Source organism: Mercenaria mercenaria, chromosome 7 (assembly GCF_021730395.1).
Source record: "Mercenaria mercenaria strain notata chromosome 7, MADL_Memer_1, whole genome shotgun sequence".
NCBI lineage: Eukaryota > Metazoa > Mollusca > Bivalvia > Venerida > Veneridae > Mercenaria > Mercenaria mercenaria.
Window position 1 is genome coordinate 18,357,800 of NC_069367.1, and position 10,472 is coordinate 18,368,271.

A 10,472-nucleotide genomic window follows, 5' to 3' on the forward strand; every position below is an offset into this window, starting at 1 on the left:
AAAGCATTCCAAAAAAATGAATTAAATTGTGATATGTCTACAGTACGGTAACGGATGTATCAATCTGTTATATACGCTCTAGAGTAAGGTTTTCCACGCTGATATGGTATAAAATGTAACCCGAGTTAACAGCATGAATCATCTTGTGAGCAAGCATAATAGTTATATAATTTACGAATAGGCATGTGTGAATGTTTATTTTACACAGAAACAGCAGAAACATTACCATATTCTTTGGCATAACGTATGTATCACTACAGTTGAGACATCATTTTAAATGATGACTGATACCAAAGGAGACTGGAAAAATTTGTATCTATGTTTGATAATAAAATAACTTCGTACGTTACATCATAAAAATAAGTGATTTCGTAGGTCAGTAGGTCACATTCATGGTCACTGAATGTCAGTGTTAAGATTGGTGTGCCAAACTGTATATGTCATCCAAATTTTAAGGCTGTATCTTAAACAAGAGGGCCAAGATGGCCCTAGGTCGCTCACCTGAGAAACACACCATAACAGAGAAAACATGTTTGACCTAGTGCTTTCATGGAAACAAATATTCTGGCCAATTTTCATTAAGATTGGACCAAAAATGTGGTCTCGAGTTTTAAACAAGTATTTTTTTACATAGAACCTAGTGACCTGGTTTTTGACCCAAGATGACCCATATTCAAACTTGACCTAGATTTGATCAAGGCAATCATTCTGACCAAATTTCATGAAGATCAACTGAAAAATACAGTCTCTATTGCAAACACAAGGTTTTTCTTTGATTTGACCTAGTGACCTATTTTTTGACCCCAGATGACCCATATTCAGACTCGACTTAGATTTCATCAAGGCAATCATTCTGACCAAATTTCATGAAGACCAATTGAACAAGAGGGCCATGATGGCCCTATATCGCTCACCTGTTATCATTGCACTTGAAGACAAGAAGGTCCTCAGAAAAAATATCTAAGTCCACAGGACAGGAACAACAAAGGAAAGAAATTTAACCAAAAAGAAAAACAAAATTCTTACAAGGTACAGATATGTCAAAATACACCTAAAAATAATTGGAGGTACCATCCATGTTGAACCACAGAAAAGTGGTCTCGGTTTTTCCCTACGGACAATAATAAACAAGAGGACCATGATGGTCCTGAATCGCTCACCTATCCCCACATGACTCAGTGTTGAACTGAGTATGACGTCGTTATTTCTATTATTTGACATAGTGACCTAGTTTTTGAGCACGTGACCTAGATATCATCAAGATAAAAAATTCTGACCAATTTTCATGAAAATCCATTGAAAAATATGGCCTCTAGAGAGGTCACAAGGTTTTTCTATTATTTGACCTAATGACCTAGTTTTTGAAGGCACATGACCCACTTTTAAACTTGACCTAGATATCATCAAGATGCACATTCTCACAAATTTTCATGAAGATCTTGTAAAAAATATGGCCTCTAGAGAGGTCACAAGGTTTTTCTATTTTTCAATCTACTGACCTAGTTTTTGACCGCACATGACCCAGTTATGAACCTGTTCTAGATATCATCAAACTGAACATTCTCAACAATTTTCATGAAGATCCATTGAGAAATATGGCCTCTAGAGAGGTCACAAGGTTTTTCTATTTTTTGACCTACTGACCTAGTTTTTGACCCCACGTGACCCAGTTTCGAACATGACCTAGATATCATCAAGGTGAACATTCTGACCAACATTCATGAAGATCTCATGAAAAATTTGGCCTCTAGAGAGGTCACAAGGTTTTTCTATTTTTAGATCTACTGACCTAGTTTTTGACCCCACGTGACCCAGTTTCGAACCTGACCTAGATATCATCAAGGTGAACATTCTGACCAACATTCATGAAGATCTCATGAAAATATTGCCTCTAGAGAGGTCACAAGGTTTTTCTATTTTTAGATCTACTGACCTAGTTTTTAACCCCACGTGACCCAGTTTCGAACTTAACCTAGATATCATCAAGGTAAACATTCTGACCAATTTTCATGAAGATCCATTGAAAAATATGATCTCTAGAGAGGTCACAAGGTTTTTCTATTTTTAGACCTACTGACCTAGTTTTTGACCGCAAGTGACCCAGTTTCGAACTTGACCTAGATATCATCAAGGTGAACATTCTGACCAATTTTCATGAAGATCCATTGAGAAATATGGCCTCTAGAGAGGTCACAAGGTTTTTCTATTTTTAGACCTACTGACATAGTTTTTGACCCCACATGACCCAGTTTCAAACTTGACCTAGATATCATCAAGGTGAACATTCTGACCAATATTCATGAAGATCTTATGAAAAATATGGCCTCTAGAGAGGTCACAAGGTTTTTCTATTTTTAGATCTACTGACCTAGTTTTTGACCCCACGTAACCCAGTTTCAAACTTGACCTAGATATCATCAAGGTGAACATTCTGACCAATATTCATGAAGATCTCATGAAAAATATGGCCTCTAGAGAGGTCACAAGGTTTTTCTATTTTTAGATCTACTGACCTAGTTTTTAACCCCACGTGACCTAGTTTCGAACTTGACCTAGATATCATCGAGGTAAACATTCTGTACAATTTTTATGAAGATCCATTGAAAAATATGGCCTCTAGAGAGGTCACAAGGTTTTACTATTTTTAGACCTAATGACCTAGTTTTTGACCCCACGTGACCCAGTTTCGAACCTGACCTAGATATCATCAAGGTGAACATTCTGACCAATATTCATGAAGATCTCATGAAAAATTTGGCCTCTAGAGAGGTCACAAGGTTTTTCTATTTTTAGACCTACTGACCTAGTTTTTGACCCCACGTAACCCAGTTTCGAACTTGACCTAGATATCATCAAGGTGAATATTCTGACCAATTTTCATGAAGATCTTGTGATATATATGGCCTCTAGAGAGGTCACAAGGTTTTTCTATTTTTAGACCTACTGACCTAGTTTTTGAAGGCACGTGACCCAGTTTCGAACTTGACCTAGATATCATCAAGATGAACATTCTGACCAACTTTCATAAAGATCCCATGAAAAATGTGACCTCTAGAGTGGTCACAAGCAAAAGTTTACGGACGCACGGACGGACGGACGGACGGACGACGGACACCGCGCGATCACAAAAGCTCACCTTGTCACTTTGTGACAGGTGAGCTAAAAAGTTACTAAAAATAGGCTATTTATAGTAACGTAAAAGGGAAGTAATTCAAAAGAAAATTATTGTAAGTTAACAAAAGAAGGATCTGCCAAATATATCTGTTGACATAAATGAAATTTTAGATCAGTATCTTCATTAGTTACGGAGATATACCCATTTTAATTTGAAATAAAGGGAGGTAATGTGACATAAAATCAGTCCATAGTTATCTACCCTGATTGGCTCAGTCCAACTAATGACAATAATGAAATTTCAAATAAGTCCTGTAAGTACTTACTGATATAAATCCATTTTGACTACAATCAGGGGAGGTAATCAGATATAAAATAACTCTGGAAACTACGATTGGATCTGATTTGTCATGGAATCCAAGATTTATTGTTGTTGAAGATATTTTAGAAGTTTGTATCAAATAAAACCATAAATGAAGTCTCTATATGGCTGCAAAAGCCAAAATAGCCAATTTTGGACCTTTAAGGGGCCATAACTCTGGAACCCATGATGGAATCTGGCCATTTTAAGAAATGAACCAAGATCTTGTGGTGATACAAGTTGTGTGCAAGTTTGGTTAAAATCAAATCATAAATGAAGTTGCTATTGTGCAGACAAGGTCAAAATAGCTAATTTTGGCCCTTTCAGGGGCCGTAACTCTGGAACCCATTAGGGGATCTGGCCGGTTCAACAAAGGAACTGAGATCTTATGGCAACACAAGTTTTGTGCAAGTTTGATTAAATTCAAATCATAAATGAAGCTGCTATTGTGCAGACAAGGGCAAAATAGCTAATTCTGGTCCTTTCAGGGGCCATAACTCCGGAACCCATAATAGAATCTGGCCAGTTCAAGAAAGGAACCAAGATCTTATGGTGATACAAATTGTGTGCCGGTTTGGTAAAAATCAAATCATAAATAAAGCTGCTATTGTGCAGACAAGGTCAAAATAGCTGATTTTGGCCCTTTCAGGGGCCATAACTCTGGAACCCATAATGGGAGTTGGCCAGTTCAAGAAAGGAACTGAGATCTTATGGTGATACAAGTTGTGTGCAAGTTTGGTTAAAATAAAATCATAAATGAAACCACTATCGTGCAGACAACAAATTGTTGACGGACGGACGGACAAAGGGTGATCACAAAAGCTCACCTTGTCACTATGTGACAGGTGAGCTAAAAATACAGCCTTTAACACTTACAAAAGTTTTTTCTTTGATTTGACCTAATGACCTAGTTTTTGACCTCAGATGACCCATATTCAAACTCGACCCAGATTTCATCAAGGCAACCATTCTGACATAACTTTATGAAGATCAATTGAAAAATACAGCCTCTATCGCATACACTTGGTTTTTCTTTGATTTGACCTAGTGACCTAGTTTTTAAAACCAGATGGTCTATTATTTAAACTTGACCTAGATTTTATCAAGGCAATTATTCTGACCAAATTTCATGAAGATCAATTGAAAAATTCAGCTTCTATCGCATACACAAGGTTTTTCTTTGATTTGACCTAGTGACCTAGTTTTTGACCCCAGATAACACATATTCAAACTTGAACTAGATTTCATCAGGGCAATCATTCTGGCAAATTTTCATAAGATCGATTGAAAAATACAGCCTCTATTGCATACACAACATTTTTCTTCTATTTGACCTAGTGACCTATTTTTTGATCCAAAATGACCCATATTCAAACTCCACCTAGATTTCATCAAGGCAATTATTCTGACCAAATTTCTTGAGAATCAGTTGAAAAATACAGTCTCTATCTCATACACAAGAGTTTTCTATAGTTTGACCTAGTGACCTAGTTTTTGACCTTAGATGACCCATATTCAAACTTGACCTAGATTTCATCAAGACAGTAATTCTGACCAAAGTTCATGAAGATCAATTGAAAAATACAGCCTCTATCGCATACAAAATGTGTTTTTTTATTTGACCTAGTGAACTAGTTTTAGACCCAAGATGACACATTTTCAAACTTGCCCTAGATTTTATCAAGGTTATCATTCTGACAAAATTTCATGAAGATCAGTTGAAAAATACAGCCTCTATCACATACACAAGATTTTTCCTTGATTTGACCTAGTGACCTAGTTTTTGACTCAAGATGACCTATTTTCAAAAATGGCCTAGATTTCATCAAGGTAATCATTCTGACCAAAATTCATGAAGACAAGTTGAAAAATACAGCCTCTATCGCATACACAAGGTTTTTCTTTGATTTGACCTAGTGACCTAGTTTTTGACCAAAGACAACCGATTTTCGAACTTGACCTAGATTTTATCAAGGAAATCATTCTGACAAAATTTCGTGAAGATAAGTTGAAAAATACAGCCTCTATCTCATACACAAGCTAAATGTTGACAAACAGAAGACAGACAAGACGACGGACATCGAGAGATCACAACAACTCACCTGAGCATTGCTCAGGTGAGTTAAAAACAAGAAAGTAGGTCAAGTTCACAGTCAACTGACCCCTAATCACTTATGGTCATCAGGTAATTATAATTTAACAGTCTAAGAAATAAAATCAGATAATTTTTATATGTTTTTTTCCTATATAACTCATATAACAAGTGACCCCACAGGATGGAGCCTCTTTTCACTCAAGGGGCATAACTTGAACAATCTTGTTAGTTTCAGGCAAGATTTTTAAAAAATTTTCCGATATAAGTCTAAGTAAAACATAGGACCCCCTTGATGGGGCCTCTTTTCACCTGGGGGGCGGGGCGGACACAGTAGAGGGGCCACAAGGCATTGTTACATACCAAATATCAAAGGCCTAGGTCTTGTGGTTTCAGACAAGAAGATTTTTCCTATATAAGTCTATGTAAAACTTGGGACACCCAGGGCAGAGCCTCTTTTCACCCTAGGGACATAATTTGAAAGGACCATTAGATGATGTCACATGCCAAATATTGAGGCTCTATGCTTTGTGGTTTTGGACTAGAATATTTTTTATGTTTTTCCTTAGCCATGGCAACCAGAGTTCTGTGAATTCATTGAAACATTTTGAAAGGGGGCCATCAAGGGATCATTTCTGTGAGGTTTGGGTTAAATCTGCCCTGTGGTTTTAATTAAAGAAGAAGATTTTTTAGAAAGTGTTTACGAACGTACGACGAATATCGAGAGGTCACAAAAGTGGTTGTTAGAGTTATGACACTTGTGCCATATGAATGAAGCAAATCCATCAAATTACTATAGAGACAAGGCAGTCAGAAAGACAGCTATATCCCCACAACAGTTATGGATAGTGAAAGGGTTGATGGTATTGGGTGGAACCATTAAACAAGTTGTGACCTTGACCTTAAGCTGGCAGGGGTGAATATTGATTTCTGCACATTTTCTTGATAATTTTTTTTTTTTTTGGTTGGGTTTAACGTCGCACCGACACATTTTAGGTCATATGGCGACTTTCCAGCTTTGATGACGGTGGAAGACCCCAGGTGCCCCTCCGTGCATCATTTCATCACGAGCAGGCACCTGTTCTTTTGTTTTGGGTTTAATGCTGTGTTTCAACAGTATTTCAGTCATGTAACGGCAGGCAGTTAACCTTACTAGTGTTCCTGGATTCTGTACCAGTACAAACCTGTTCTCCGCAAGTAACTGCCAACTTCCCCACATGAAGTATCAGAGGTGGAGGACGAATGATATGAGAGACTCATGAGTATGGCACAGCGTCTTGATAAGGTGATAAATTGATCTAATTTTCATGAAAATCCTTTAAGGGATTTAGGAGATACAGAACAAACACAAAATGGAAGTTGTGAACTTGACCTTAAGCCAACATGGCTGACTCAAAAGTTCTGCACATCATTTTGATAAGGTGATCATTTGACCCAAGTTTCTTGCTTGAAGTTCCTTCAAGGGGTTTAGGATATATAGGGCAGACACAAAATTGAAGGCTCAAACCTTTGACCTAGAGTTGTGACCTTGACCTCGACTGGCCAGCTGGATGGCTTCCTGACATGAAGAATTCAACATCACGAGTGAGGTCAAACCCACATCGATGTGGGCCAATTGATTTCAAGTCAGGAAAGCATTTATTAATCATGTTCCTCTACAACTTGTGTATATATTTAGGTTTATTCTATGTTAGACTATATTGTATACATGTCACACATATTTCTGAACCTAGGGCAATAAATTAAACAAGTACGGCAGACAGTTTGATATCACATACCAAATATCAAGGTTCTATTATTGATTCAGAGAAAAAGTTTTCAAAGTTTCTTATATATAAGCCTACGTTAAGTACATGTCACACATAGGGGTGTGGCCATTTTTGACCTTAGGGCAATAGTTTGGAGAATAATGGTAGAGATTCAAACCCTTATACCACATACATGCCAAATATCAAAGTTCTAGTCTCAGAAAAAGATTTTTAAAGTCTGATAGCTGAAAACCTATTTTCAACTAAAAATACCCATATGTTCAACAAAAGGAACCATCTGAACAACTTTGAAAGAGGGCTATTCAGAGATCATTTGTGTAAAGTTTAATCAAAATCCATTCAGTAGTTTTGGAGGAGATGTTGTCTAAAGGTGCCCTCTGGCAGCCATGTTTTTTTTGATGAATCAAAAAAAATTGAACAATATTTGTAGAAGATCACTCAAGGAGAATTTGTGTGAAATTATTTTAAAATTTACAGTTTTATACTAAAAGATTTTCTAAGTTTCTACTATATATTATATAGGGAAAAGTGACCACGTCCCCTGGCAACCATGTTTTTTGAAGAATCAAAATAATTTGAACAATTTTGGTATAGGGTCACACAATGACCATTTGTATAAAATTATTTTAAAATCAGGCCAGCAGTTTCACACAAGAAGATTTTTTAAATTTCCACTACACATACAGGGAAAAGTTACCACGCCCCCTGGCAACCATGTTTTTTGAAGAATCAAAATAATTTGAACAATTTTGGTATAGGGTCACTCAATGACCATTTGTATAAAATTATTTTAAAATCAGGCCAGCAGTTTCACACAAGAAGATTTTTTAAATTTCCACTATATACATATAGGGAAAAGTTACCACGCCCCTGGTGGTCATGTTTTTTGCTGAATCGATATAATTTGAACAATCTTGGTAGAGGGTGATATAAGGACCATCTGTGTGAAATTATTTCAAAATCGCACCATCAGTTAGGGAGGAGATGTCGTTTGAAGATCTTTCTATTTTTAGGTGGCCCCTATGTGCAAACAAGTGGAACCATTTTAACAACTTTTGTACAGGACCATGATGATGTTGACCTAGGAACATCCACACCAACTTTCATCAAAATCCATCCAGTGGTTTTGGAAAAGATGTTGTTTAAACAGAATTGTTGACAACGGATGGACAGACAAATGCACGACAGACACAGCGTGATCACAATTGCTCACCATGAGCACTTTGTGCTCAGGAGGGCTAAAAATTAATGTTATGGTTTGTTAGTCTCATTCTGATTTTGTTTTCGAACAAATTTCTCAATGTATCATGGACATCGGTATGGACAGTCAAGTGTGCCTCCAACTCACACCCCCTACCCCCGACCCCATCCCCCCCAAAAAAAGTTGCAGGGTAAATAAATGTTGACTACTGACAAAAATATTGACTATGAATGCAGGAAATAATGATGATTTATTAAGAAAACAAGAGGGCTCTGACGGCCCTGTATCGCTCACCTGACCTACTGACCTGAAGATCAGATCATCAAGATTGACATTCTGACCAAGTTTCATTAAGATATGGTCGTAAATGTGGCCTCTACAGTGTTAACTAGCTCTTCCTTTGATATGACCTAGTGACCTAGGTTTTGACCCTACATGACCCAGATTCGAACTTGACCTAAAGATCATAAAGATTAACATCCTGATCAAGTTTCATGAAGACACAATCATCAATGTGGCCTCTAGATTGTTAACAAGCTTTACCTTTGATTTGACCTGGTGACCTAGTTTTATACTCAACTTGACCCAGATTGGAACTTGGCCTTTAGATCATTAGGATTAACATTCTGATCTAGTCTCATTAAGATAAGGTCATCGATATGGCCACTAGGGAGTTAACTAGCTTTTCCTTTGATTAAACCTGGTGACCTAGTTTTTGACCCCACATAACCCAGATTCGAACTTGACCACCCAGATTCGAACTTGATCTAAAGATCATCAAGGTTAACATTCTGATATATATTTACCTAACGCAAGGATTTAAGTCACATGATAAATGAATATCCACTGACAGACAGGGCCATCTGTCAGAATCGTCATCTGTCCAGTGTCCCTTGAATGCCCGCCAGTTGCAGTGGGAAAAATGCTGTCCATGCAGTGCATTTTTTACCATTGAATTTCATTAGATATCATTAGTACCATTTATATTCATTGATTTACCACTGATTTTCATTAGATATCATTAAAGTACCATTGTTTTTCATTGACTTACCATTGAAATACCATTTATTTTCCATTAGAATTCTTCCAGGTAAGAGTTATGGATGTAATTTAACTAGAACAAAAAGGATTTCCACTGCCTTTTGGGGTGGGGGTCATCAGCATTTCACTGGTATTGAGATGATATTCTGCTTGTATTCAGATGGAATTCCACTAAAAACTTGATGGAATTCTACTGTAGTCTTGATGGTATATCACTGGTATTTTAAGTGAAATTCCACTGGAAACCTGATGGAATTCTACTGGAATCTTGATGGTATACCACTAGTATTTCAAATGGAATTCCACTGGAAACTTGATGGAATTCAACTGGAATCTTGATGGTATACCCCTGGTATTTTAAGTGGAATTCCACTGGAAACTTGATGGAATTCAACTGGAATCTTGATGGTATACCACTGGTATTCTAAGTGGAATTCCACTGGTATTCTGGTGGAATTCCACTGGTATCTGGTGGAAATCCACAGGTATTCTGGTGGAATTCTACTGGTATTCTGGTGGAATTCCACTGGTATTCTTGTGGAATTCCACTGGTATCTGGTGGAATTCCACAGGTATTCTGGTGGAATTCCACCGGTATTCTGGTGGAATTCCACTGGTATTTTTCAACGGTATTTTGGTGGGATTCCACTGGTATTCCAAATGAATTCCACTGGAAAATAATCGCTATTCCAGTGGAATACCAACACTATTCCATTGAAAAATACCAGTGGAACTGAGACGGAATTCCAGTTGATGTTCCAGTGGTATTCCAGATGTTCATTTTCACTAGGGTAGGGCTTCTGGTTTTTGAGAAGATTTTTTAAGATTTTCCTATGTAAAATCAAGTGATCCCTGGGACGGGGTCAATTTTAACCCCTGGGTCATGATTTATAT